The sequence below is a fragment of the Magnolia sinica genome, chromosome 10 (genome assembly GCF_029962835.1).
Source record: "Magnolia sinica isolate HGM2019 chromosome 10, MsV1, whole genome shotgun sequence".
NCBI classification, from domain to species: domain Eukaryota; kingdom Viridiplantae; phylum Streptophyta; class Magnoliopsida; order Magnoliales; family Magnoliaceae; genus Magnolia; species Magnolia sinica.
Window position 1 is genome coordinate 34,083,932 of NC_080582.1, and position 10,595 is coordinate 34,094,526.

Below are 10,595 nucleotides of genomic sequence, written 5' to 3' on the forward strand. Positions count from 1 at the left end.
ATGTAAAGAGTGCATTCTTAAACGGCGATTTGCGTGAAGAAGTGTATGTTGAACAACTTAAAGGTTTTGAAGACTCTAAGCACGCTAATCATATCTATTGCCTGAAAAAAGCACTCTACGGTTTGAAACAAGCTCCCGGGGCAGGGTACAAAATGTTAACCAAGTTTATACTAAGTCATAACTTTATAATGGGAGGTGTTGATAGGATATTATTAGTAAAGAAACATAATGATCACATACTAATAGTTCAAATCTATGTTGATACATTATCTATGGATCTACCTGTGCTAACATGACTATTGAGTTTGCAGATCTTATGAAGTCTAAATTTGAAATAAGCAAGGTTGGAGAACTAAACTATTTCTTAGGGTTACAAGTCAAACAACTCCCTGATGGTTTCTTTATCTCTCAAACCAAATATGCTCTGAACTTAGTTAAAAAGTTCAAATTTGAGAGTGGAAAAATTTTTGATACTCCAATGAGTACTACTTTAAAACTCTCTGAGGATTCAACGGGTAAGAGTGTGGATCATAAGTTTTATCGCAGTATGATAGGTAGCTTACTTTATTTAACTGCGAGCCGACCTGATATTACATTAGCATTGGAATTTGTGCTAGATATCAATCAGACCCTAAAGAGTCACATCTGATAGTTGTTAAGCACAATTTGTGATATGTTGCTAGTTTAGCTAATCTTAGTCTCTGGTATCCACATGATACTAGTGTGCAATTAGCTAGTTACACGAATGTTGATTGGGCTGGTAATATTGATGATCGTAAATCAACCAGCGGTGGTTGTTTCTATGTAGGGAACTGTTTAGTTTCTTGGCTAAGTAAGAACAAAGTTCCATATTGCTCTTCACAGTTGAGGTTGAATATATTGTTGTTGGTAATGCATGCACTCAGCTTGTGTGGATGAAAAGAATGCTAAGCGATTATGGAATTGCACAAGAATCCATAGTTTTATATTGTGATAACTCAAGCGGAATTAATATCTCTAAAAATCCAATCCAACATTCACGAACCAAGCATATTGACATTAGATATCACTATATTTGTGAATTAATGGAAGACAAGACAATTTCTTTGGAATATATTCAGATCAAGAATCAACTAGCTAACATATTCACAAAATCGCTCGAAAAAAATAGGTTTGTAAAATTGAAATTTAATCTTGGTATGTGCAATATGAACTAATGACTTATGCCTTTCTGTATCATAATGTATATAGTTATTATGTTAAAAATTTTAAATTTTAATTTTATGCAAAATTGCATATTTTGTGAGGTGCACGAGTAGTCAAGTACATACTCGACCAGTCGTGGCATGACAAGTCGAGTATGTGCTCGACCCATCGTGAAACATGGGTTTGACCATTTATTTGGAGAAAATCTCCTTTTTTCTTCATTTAGGTCTTCTTCTCCAATGCGCCCTACCTCGACTGGTCGAACCCATTTTCGATTCCTCCATGGTTAGTGCATTATTTTCATTTTTCTTTTAGATTTAAGTCCTTTACACTTTCTTTTCTTCATTTGTGTGATTTATTTCATGCTTTATGATTGTTTTGGGGATTTTCTATCAAAAAATCTGATCTACTAGAAACCCTTCTTGTCTCTTTTACAATCTCTTATTCCATGATTTCTTTATTACAATGGAGGGTAGAACCAAGATGAAAGGATCTAATGGTCCCTCTTCTTCTCGTTCGGCTCCTATCATAGTGTGTCATCTTCAGTCACCCGAGGAAGATCCTGAGTTTATGCAGGATATTCACTTGCGCAATGTGATAGTAGAACGGACTGTGAATCCTGATCATTTGGCACCATTTGGCGTTATTTCCCTCCTTCAATCTGTAGGATGGGATAACATATTACATTAGGGTGGATCAGCATACCACTCCATTGCGCAAGCCATGTATACTTGCATTAGTGACTTCTCTTCTGAGAATCTGACATTTACAATTACGACCAGAGAAGGTCCAATTGATGTGGACCGTCATCTTATTTCTAGGTTAATGGATATACCTGTCAATGATGACTGTATTCCTATTAGTTGTCTTATTACAAAACCTTCTGAATCTGAGAAGAGAATGCTCACTCATGTTTTATGTAATATGGATGTGGAATGGAGTACTGGGAATGCGCTCACTTCCAAGTTTATGTTACCAAGATACAGGGTTCTCCATCGGATTTTTATTTCAAATGTCTACTCTCGATCTGGTAACAAAACCGAGCTTAGTACATTCATGGTTCGTATTCTTTATTCTATCATTACTAGAGTCTCTGTGTGTCTTCTTTCTCTAATTTATTATATCATGATTCTTTTTCGTCTCCACCCAAGTCATAGTGACATACCCTTTGCTTATCTTATGACTATTTTAGCCACTCATAGTTTAGTGGCTATGCCTGTTGGAGAAGCTCCCATTCACCATCTACCCTTCAACAACTCTAACATTAACAAGATGAATTTGAAGCTGGCCCCAAGCCAAGTTGATGTGGGTGCTAATGGAGCTACTGAAGCAAAAGAAGAGGAGGGTGATTTGCTTCCAGATGATATTAATATGGATGACCTCTTTAATGAAATTGAATCCGATTCTACTACTGATCCTGACTATCAGCCATCTAATTTTGATGCGCGTTTACTCTCACTTAAGGAGAAGGTTGAAGGTATGCATGTGTCCCAGGAAATGCAATTTAAATATATGCACAAATATCTTAGGCGCATTAATAAGGGACTGCATCAAATTGATCCTTCCATACCCGCTCCTTCTGGTTCGGATTAGTTTTGAGTATCTGTTATGTAATAAATTTTTAAATACTTGAATTTCTTCTTGTGATTGGACATGTTTTTAATGATTATCATGTCCCTATGTTATCTTCCCCTTACCTCTCTCATTACTCTTGTGTTTACATTATCATTTATAGTTTCTTTCCTTTGTCATATTATGACAAAAAGGGGGAGAATTTATTTTGACATGCCTATTTCATTATGATAAATGTGGTAAATGAATGTGGAACTATGGAGTATGTGGTTAGGTGATAGGTAAATTTTTTTCTCCTATGGGATTCTATGCAGTAAGGTATTAAGGGGGAGTATTAATGAGTATTGATTTGACCCATCAAATTTGTGACAAAACTAAATACATTAAAATAAGATAAGCATAATACGCATAATAAAGAATCATGCACTAGTTACAACTTGGTCAAAGAATCATGCACCAATTACAAACTGGTCAAATCAATACTCATTAATACTCCCCCTTAATACCTTACTACATAGAATCCCAGAGGAGAAAAAAATTTACCTATCACCTAACCACATACTCCATAGTTCCACATTCATTTACCACATTTATCATAATGAAATAGGCATGTCAAAATAAATTCTCCCCCTTTTTGTCACAATATGACAAAGGAAAGAAACTATAAATGATAATGTACACACAAGAGTAATGAGAGAGGTAAGGGGAAGATAACATAAAGACATGATAATCATTAAAAACATGTCCAATCACAAGAAGAAATTCAAGTATTTAAAAATTTATTACATAACAGATACTCAAAACTAATCCGAACCAAAAGGAGCGGGTATGGAAGGATCAATTTGATGCAGTCCCTTATTAATGCGCCTAAGATATTTGTGAATATATTTAAATTGCATTTCCTGGGACACATGCATACCTTCAACCTTCTCCTTAAGTGAGAGCAAACGCGCATCAAAATTAGATGGCTGATAATCAGGATCAGTAGTAGAATCGGATTCAATTTCATCAAAGAGGTCATCCATATTAATATCATCTGGAGGCAAATCACCCTCCTTTTTCATTTGCTTCAGTAGCTCCATTAGCACCCACATCAACTTGGCCTGGGGCCAGCTTCAAATTCATCTTGTTAATGTTAGAGTTGTTGAAGGGTAGATGATGAATGGGAGCTTCTCCAACAGGCATAGCCACTAAACTATGAGTGGCTAAAATAGTCATAAGATAAGCAAAGGGTATGTCACTATGACTTGGGTGGAGACGAAAAAGAATCATGATATAACAAATTAGAGAAAGAAGACACATAGAGACTCCAGTAATGATAGAATGAAAAATACGAACCATGAATGTACTAAGCTCGGTTTTGTTACCAGATTGAGGGTAGACATTTGAAATAAAAATCCAATGGAGAACCTTGTATCTTGGTAACATAAACTTGGAAGTGAGAGCATTCCCAGTACTCCATTCCGCATCCATATTACATAAAACATGAGTGAGCATTCTCTTCTCAGATTCAGAAGGTTTTGTAATAAGACAACTAATGGGAATACTGTCGTCATTGACAAGTATATCCATTAACCTAGAAATAAGATGACGGTCCACATCAATTGGACCTTCTCTGGTCGTAATTGTAAATGTCAGATTCTCAGAAGAGAAGTCACTAAGGCAAGTATACATGGCTTGCGCAATGGAGCGGTATGCCGATCCACCCTAATGTAATATGTTATCCCATCCTACAGATTGAAGGAGGGAAACAACGCCAAATGGTGCCAAATGATCAGGATTCACAGTCCGTCCTACTATCACATTGCGCAAGTGAATATCCTGCATAAACTCAGGATCTTCCTCGGGTGACTGAAGATGACACACTATGATAGGAGCTGAACGAGAAGAAGAGGGACCATGAGATCCTTTCATCTTGGTTCTACCCTCCATTGTAATAAAGAAATCATGGAATAAGAGATTGTAAAAGAGACAAGAAGGGTATCTAGTAGATCAGATTTTTTGATAGAAAACCTCCAAAACAATCATAAAGCATGAAATAAATCACACAAATGAAGAAAAGAAAGTGTAAAGGACTTAAATCTAAAAGAAAAATGAAAATAATGCACTAACCATGGAGGAATCGAAAATGGGTTCGACCAGTCGAGGTAGGGCGCATTGGAGAAGAAGACCCAAATGAAGAAAAAAGGAGATTTTCTCCAAATAAATGGTCAAACCCATGTTTCACGATGGGTCGAGCACATAATCGACTTGTCGTGCCACGACTAGTCGAGTATGTACTTGACTAGTCGTGCACCTCACAAAATATGCAATTTTGCATAAAATTTAAATTTTAAAATTTTTAACATAATAACTATATACATTATGATACAGAAAGGCACAAGTCATTAGTTCATATTGCACATACCAAGATCAAATTTCAATTTTACAAACCTATTTTTTTCGAGCGATTTTGTGAATATGTCAGCTAGTTGATTCTTGATCTGAATATATTCCAAAGAAATTGTCTTGTCTTCCACTAATTCACAAATATAGTGATATCTAATGTCAATATGCTTGAGGTATTAAGGGGGAGTATTAATGTATTGATTTGGCACTACAAGGAGATTGTAAATGCTATTCTATCTAGCTCGTATGATTGTCAAATTTTGTAGTGCCAAAATCCCTTGGAATCTATGTCTTGTGTAGCTCATCTTCATATTTAAGATCATGCAATTCAAGTACAAGTTCAAGATGTTCCAATTCAAGATTCAAGGAGCACATGTATAAGAATAAGAGATTCTTACACAAGTTCAAGTACAACATCAAGTGATAGATCAAGCTTTCAAGATTCAACTATGTTTAGACAATGTGCTTTACTCAAAGCTCAAGGTGAAATACTAGTCATAAGTACTTCAAGTTCAAGCTTCAAAGTACTCCAAGTTCAAGCTTCAAAGTACGTCAAGATATCAAGCTTCATGTACTTCAAGATCAACTATCAACCGAAGCGAATGATCATTCAATGTTCAAATATCTCTTATAAGGTATGAATGACCCTAGATTAACCATAGGTTAGGTCATATTGATTGCATACTTAAATTGGGTCACCATATAATTTTATAAGCTTTTTCTCGATAGTCTTAGCCTATGTTCGACTAGTCCTAATACTAGCTCGACCAATCTAAGAATTTCCTTGACCTATCCAAGGTTTGTTACTAATTTTTAAAATTTCTGTTGGACCCTCGACCTGTCCTAGAGACTGCTCAACTAGTCGAGTGAATAGTGCTCGACCAATCGAGCAGACTCGATTCAAAGTCCAGCAACCATTTTTAGTCCCACTCGACCAGTCGAGTGTAGGGCTCGACTAGTCGTGGAACGGTCTTATCTTATCGCACCTAACAGTTTGAATTCTTGTTGGTCCTTCGACTAATTGAGCTGACCTTTGGGTCAGTCGAGTGAACAGTTTCTACACTTATAAATAGAGCACGATTTTCAGAGTTTAATAATTCACTCAAGCAAAATTGAGACACCACTCTGAGAGATAAGTTTGTGATAGTTTTAAGCTATTTAGTGCTCATTTAATATTCTCTTTAATTTAACATTTCGCATTTGATTTTGAGGTCTGCATTCCAATCTTATTTGAGGAAGGGATTTAAGTTTTCCCCTTTCTTGGAATCAAAATTAAATTAAGCTAGCCCAAAGTGATTTAATTTAAAAATCATTTAAAACTTAGAACATTTTCATAAGTGAGTGTGAACATTGAACATCTATGTTGAACATCTACTTTGAATTGGTTCTATTGGGCTTCATTAAAGGAGAATATCCAGATAAGTATATTTACATTTTTTATAAAAATATTTTTAGTTTTTGAGGTTGTGCTAGAAAAATCTCTCTTGATTTTTTGGTTTTTCTGAAGTGATCCAGAAAAATCAGAGTGGGGTTTTTTGAATTGTGTAAGGCCACTTGAAAGACAGAATTATGAAAGTTTTAGGTGAACCTTGAAAAACTTATTTCATAGTGAACGCTAATATCCACTGTGTGAGGATATTGGGAGTGAATAAGTTGTGAAGCTGTTTTTCTAAACAGTTGGTGTACACACAAGCAAACCACTATAATTTCTGGTGTTGTGGTGGATGATTGATTGTGGCTTTGTGTGAATGTTGTAATTTCTTTTGTATGCCTTTATGGAGAATGTTGTAATCTCTTTTATGTAAGTGTGGGAATGCTGTAATAGCTTAGTTTATTTTCTTTGTTATTTTTATTCTCCTCTGTATTGGTGGGATTTTGATAGAGAGACCGTTCTAGAAATCAGGCTGTCCTACCATAAGCTATTGGTTTTTGGTGTAAGGTTGTCCTTAGCACAACATCTGTATCAACCTCTCAATACTTGCACATTTGAGGTTGTTATTCATTTCTTCTTTGTGAGATTGTTAAGTGCTATCTTTATTTATATTTGTCTAATTCTATATTTAATTTTTTAATTTGGTATAATCCTATTCACCCCCCCCCCCCCCTATAGGACTCTTAGCTCAGCCTTTTCAGCTCTCCTAATCGCATAGCTTGGATTTACCTGTTGGCTCAGTTTCATGATAAAAAAAATCTTGCATAAGATGTACTGAAAAGGTGACCAAGGTTATGGGAGTTGGTTGAATCTCCTATCTAGGATAATGAGTGGATTTCCTATGGGATTCAACATATGAACGCTCTAGAGTATCAAAGAACGAAGGATTTTTCTATTGGTTTGGTCTTTGAACTCTAGAGAAGGTACAAGTTCATGTTCTTCATTGAATAGGATCTTTGAATGCTCATAGAAGCAAAAGATCACAATAAAGAGAACATGAACTTGTTTGGATAGAGTCTAAATGGGCTAGGACAAGCTTGGAGTACACTAGAGACTCTATAGTGCTTATTTCACTAATTTTGCAAGTTTCTACAAGCTACTTTTATAGACAAAAGCTTCTAACAGATATAAAATGGCTATAAAATGGCTAGTTTACAGTGCTACCGAAGTGAAGTTCAATATTACCGAACTTGCTTCGGTGGTACCAAAATATCATTTGGTAGTACCGAATTAATTCCTCAAGTTGATGTTCATAATATTTCCATTTCGGTGGCACCAAACATTGTTCATCGGTGGTAATCGGTGTCACCGAATTGTCTAGTTGGTGATACCGAATTAATGTTGTGAGCTTGCTGGATAGTTTTACGCATGATACCGAAGGTGACAATCGGTGACACATTCTTCCTACCTAAGGTGGATAGATTTTCCCATTTTAGACTTTTAATCATTCAACAACTTAGGATATGCAAAAGCCAATACTATATGATAAAATATGAACTTGGGATTGGCTTAAAATAGATGTCTTATGTAGGTGTTCTTATTTGGGTTGGGATCATCTATTTGTAAGGTTAAGATCACAAAAGCAGTTCTTCGTCTTCAATGTGGCTTTGATGCTTTTAATCCAGTTGCATCGCCGGTCTTCACTTGCCATGAACTCGTTCAACTACAAGACACAACTAGTCATGTAATTGACAAACATGGGTGCAAATAAGTGCACTAACAACCTTTTCTATCAGAAAAATTTTCTTTTAAATGTTTTACAGTCTTTTGGTAGTGCATAGATCTTTCAGAAATTTGGCATATGAAAGGATTTGTTTAATGGCATCTAGTAAAGGAATATTGACTTTCACTTACTTAATCTCCTCTAGGATATCCTGAGAATTAGATAGAGGTTTTAGTGCAATCAACTGTTGAGGAAATGATGCAATTGGCTTACTTTGAGGTTCCGATTCTAACCCATGTGGAGCATTACTAGATCATCATTCTCAGTTTCTTCCAGGTCCTTAGGCTTTTCATCCCTCGTTGGAATAGTTTTGTTAATAATCTTCCCATTCCTAAGAGTGGTGATAGACTTGGCTTACTCCATTTGATTTGAAAAGCTTGGGTCACTAATTTCACATTGTGGCTTTGGATTGGGGAGAGGTTGGGCTGGAAGCATCCCTTTCTCTCCACTCCCTAAGTGTGATTCAATCCTTTGAATGGACGATGCAAACATTCCTACTGTTGTTTTGATATCCTGAAATGCTTATACTATATTCTGATTGAATAGCTCTTGGTTTTGCATGAATTTTTGAACCATATCCTCTTGAGGCCTCTTTTGATTTAAAATTTGAGTAAGGGCCTCTTGTGGATTAGCCATTTGTCTGTTCCTCTAATTGAAATTTGGATGGTTTCTCTAGTTGGAGTTGTATGTATTTGAGGTGGGTCCTCTAAAAGGTCTTTGGTAGTTGTTAACTACATTCGATTGCTCATTCAACATCTCTTGAAAAGTAGGAATTGTTAGGCAATTTTTAGTTGTATGTATGTTACAAGTACAAATACCACAAACAACTTCCGCAGTCTTTTCAAGTTCTGCCTTCTTAAGGTCCATTGCCTCAGATTTTCTTGTGAGTTTGGCCACTCTTGCATTTATATCATCGTCCTCTTTTAAAACATAAATTCCTCCCTTTTCCTTTGATTGAGTAGGCTTAGAAGTAATAGTTCTTGAAGAGGTATCTCATGATTGTGCGTTTTCACCAATTTTATCAAAATAATCCCATGCATCATCAACTTCCTTGTTCATGAATTCCCTATTACACATCATCTCCACAAATTGGCACATGGATGAGGTCAATCCTTTATAGAAAAAGCTCGTTATCCTCCATGTTTCATAGCTATATTGTGGACATGAATTTATGAGATCCTTAAATCGCTCCCAACATTGGAAGAAGGTCTCATCTTCTTTTTGCGCAAAATTCATGATCACTTTCCTTAAGGTATTCGTTTCTGACATGGGAATAACTTTTTAAGGAACTCCCTTGTCATCTCAGCCCATGTTCCAATAGACCGTGGTTTTAAGGAATGTTCTAATGGACCACGACTTAGCCTTTTCTTTTAAAGAGAAAGGAAATAATTTTAGTCTTACCGTGTCCTCAGACACGTTTGGGAATTGTAATATAGATATTATCTCATCAAATTCTTTCATATGCAAGTATGGACTTTTAGATTCTAGCCCTTAAACTTTGGAAGGAGTTAAATCTCTCTCGGTTTAACATCTACAGTTCTTGTATTTAATGGGAATATCATGCAGGAATGTGTACTCACCCCCACCGGTTCTGGATAATCTCGCAGAGTATGAGGCGGGGATGCATGATGCACCTCATTCTCATCCTAGGCTTCCTCAATTGGCTGTTGAGGATAATGTGCGGCTATAACTTCCACTGACTTAGAGGATCTTAAGTGGTGTCTAATCCGGTGATGGATATGCAACCCTTCGACTAATCCTCATTCACTCAAGAGACAAAGGATGTTGTCACGAACCCACTTGGGCATGAAACAATCTCAGCCCTCGAGCATCTAAATAGCTAAACCTAAAAAGAAAACTAAAAAAACTAAAAAAAAATAAAATAATAAGAGATCTAAAACAAGAGAGGGTTAGAACAAAATTACCAAATAAGAGTTGCTATGTTAGGATCCTATAAAATAGAAAACAATGTTAGTTTCTAAAAATAATTTTAGAAAAAATCCTAACCTAAAAACATAGTAAAAAAATAAACCCTAATCTTAACCTAATTCTAATACCAATTAATCTCAGAAAAACGTAGCTGTAGTCCTCAAAAATGGCGTCAAAAACTTGTTCACAACCCCAAGTGTAGGGTCACGATGTAGTAATAATCTCAGTGAGATTGAGGTTAAATCCACAAGGACTAATCTTGTACGTATTCTGAAAATAACTAGAAGTAGAGTTAGAAGAAGATTTAAATCTAAATCTGGAATAGAAGGAAGTAATTGTGAAAGGGATTTCAATAATTAAAAGGGA

The 10,595-nt window shown here is 35.8% G+C and overlaps 1 non-coding gene across 1 annotated transcript; it reads left to right on the forward strand.

The window, feature by feature from the left end:
- Positions 1 to 9,447: 9,447 nt before the first annotated feature.
- LOC131217800 (small nucleolar RNA R71) lies at positions 9,448 to 9,555 on the forward strand. Its single transcript, XR_009157390.1, has one exon. It is a non-coding gene; the product is annotated as a small nucleolar RNA R71 (small nucleolar RNA).
- Positions 9,556 to 10,595: the final 1,040 nt, after the last annotated feature.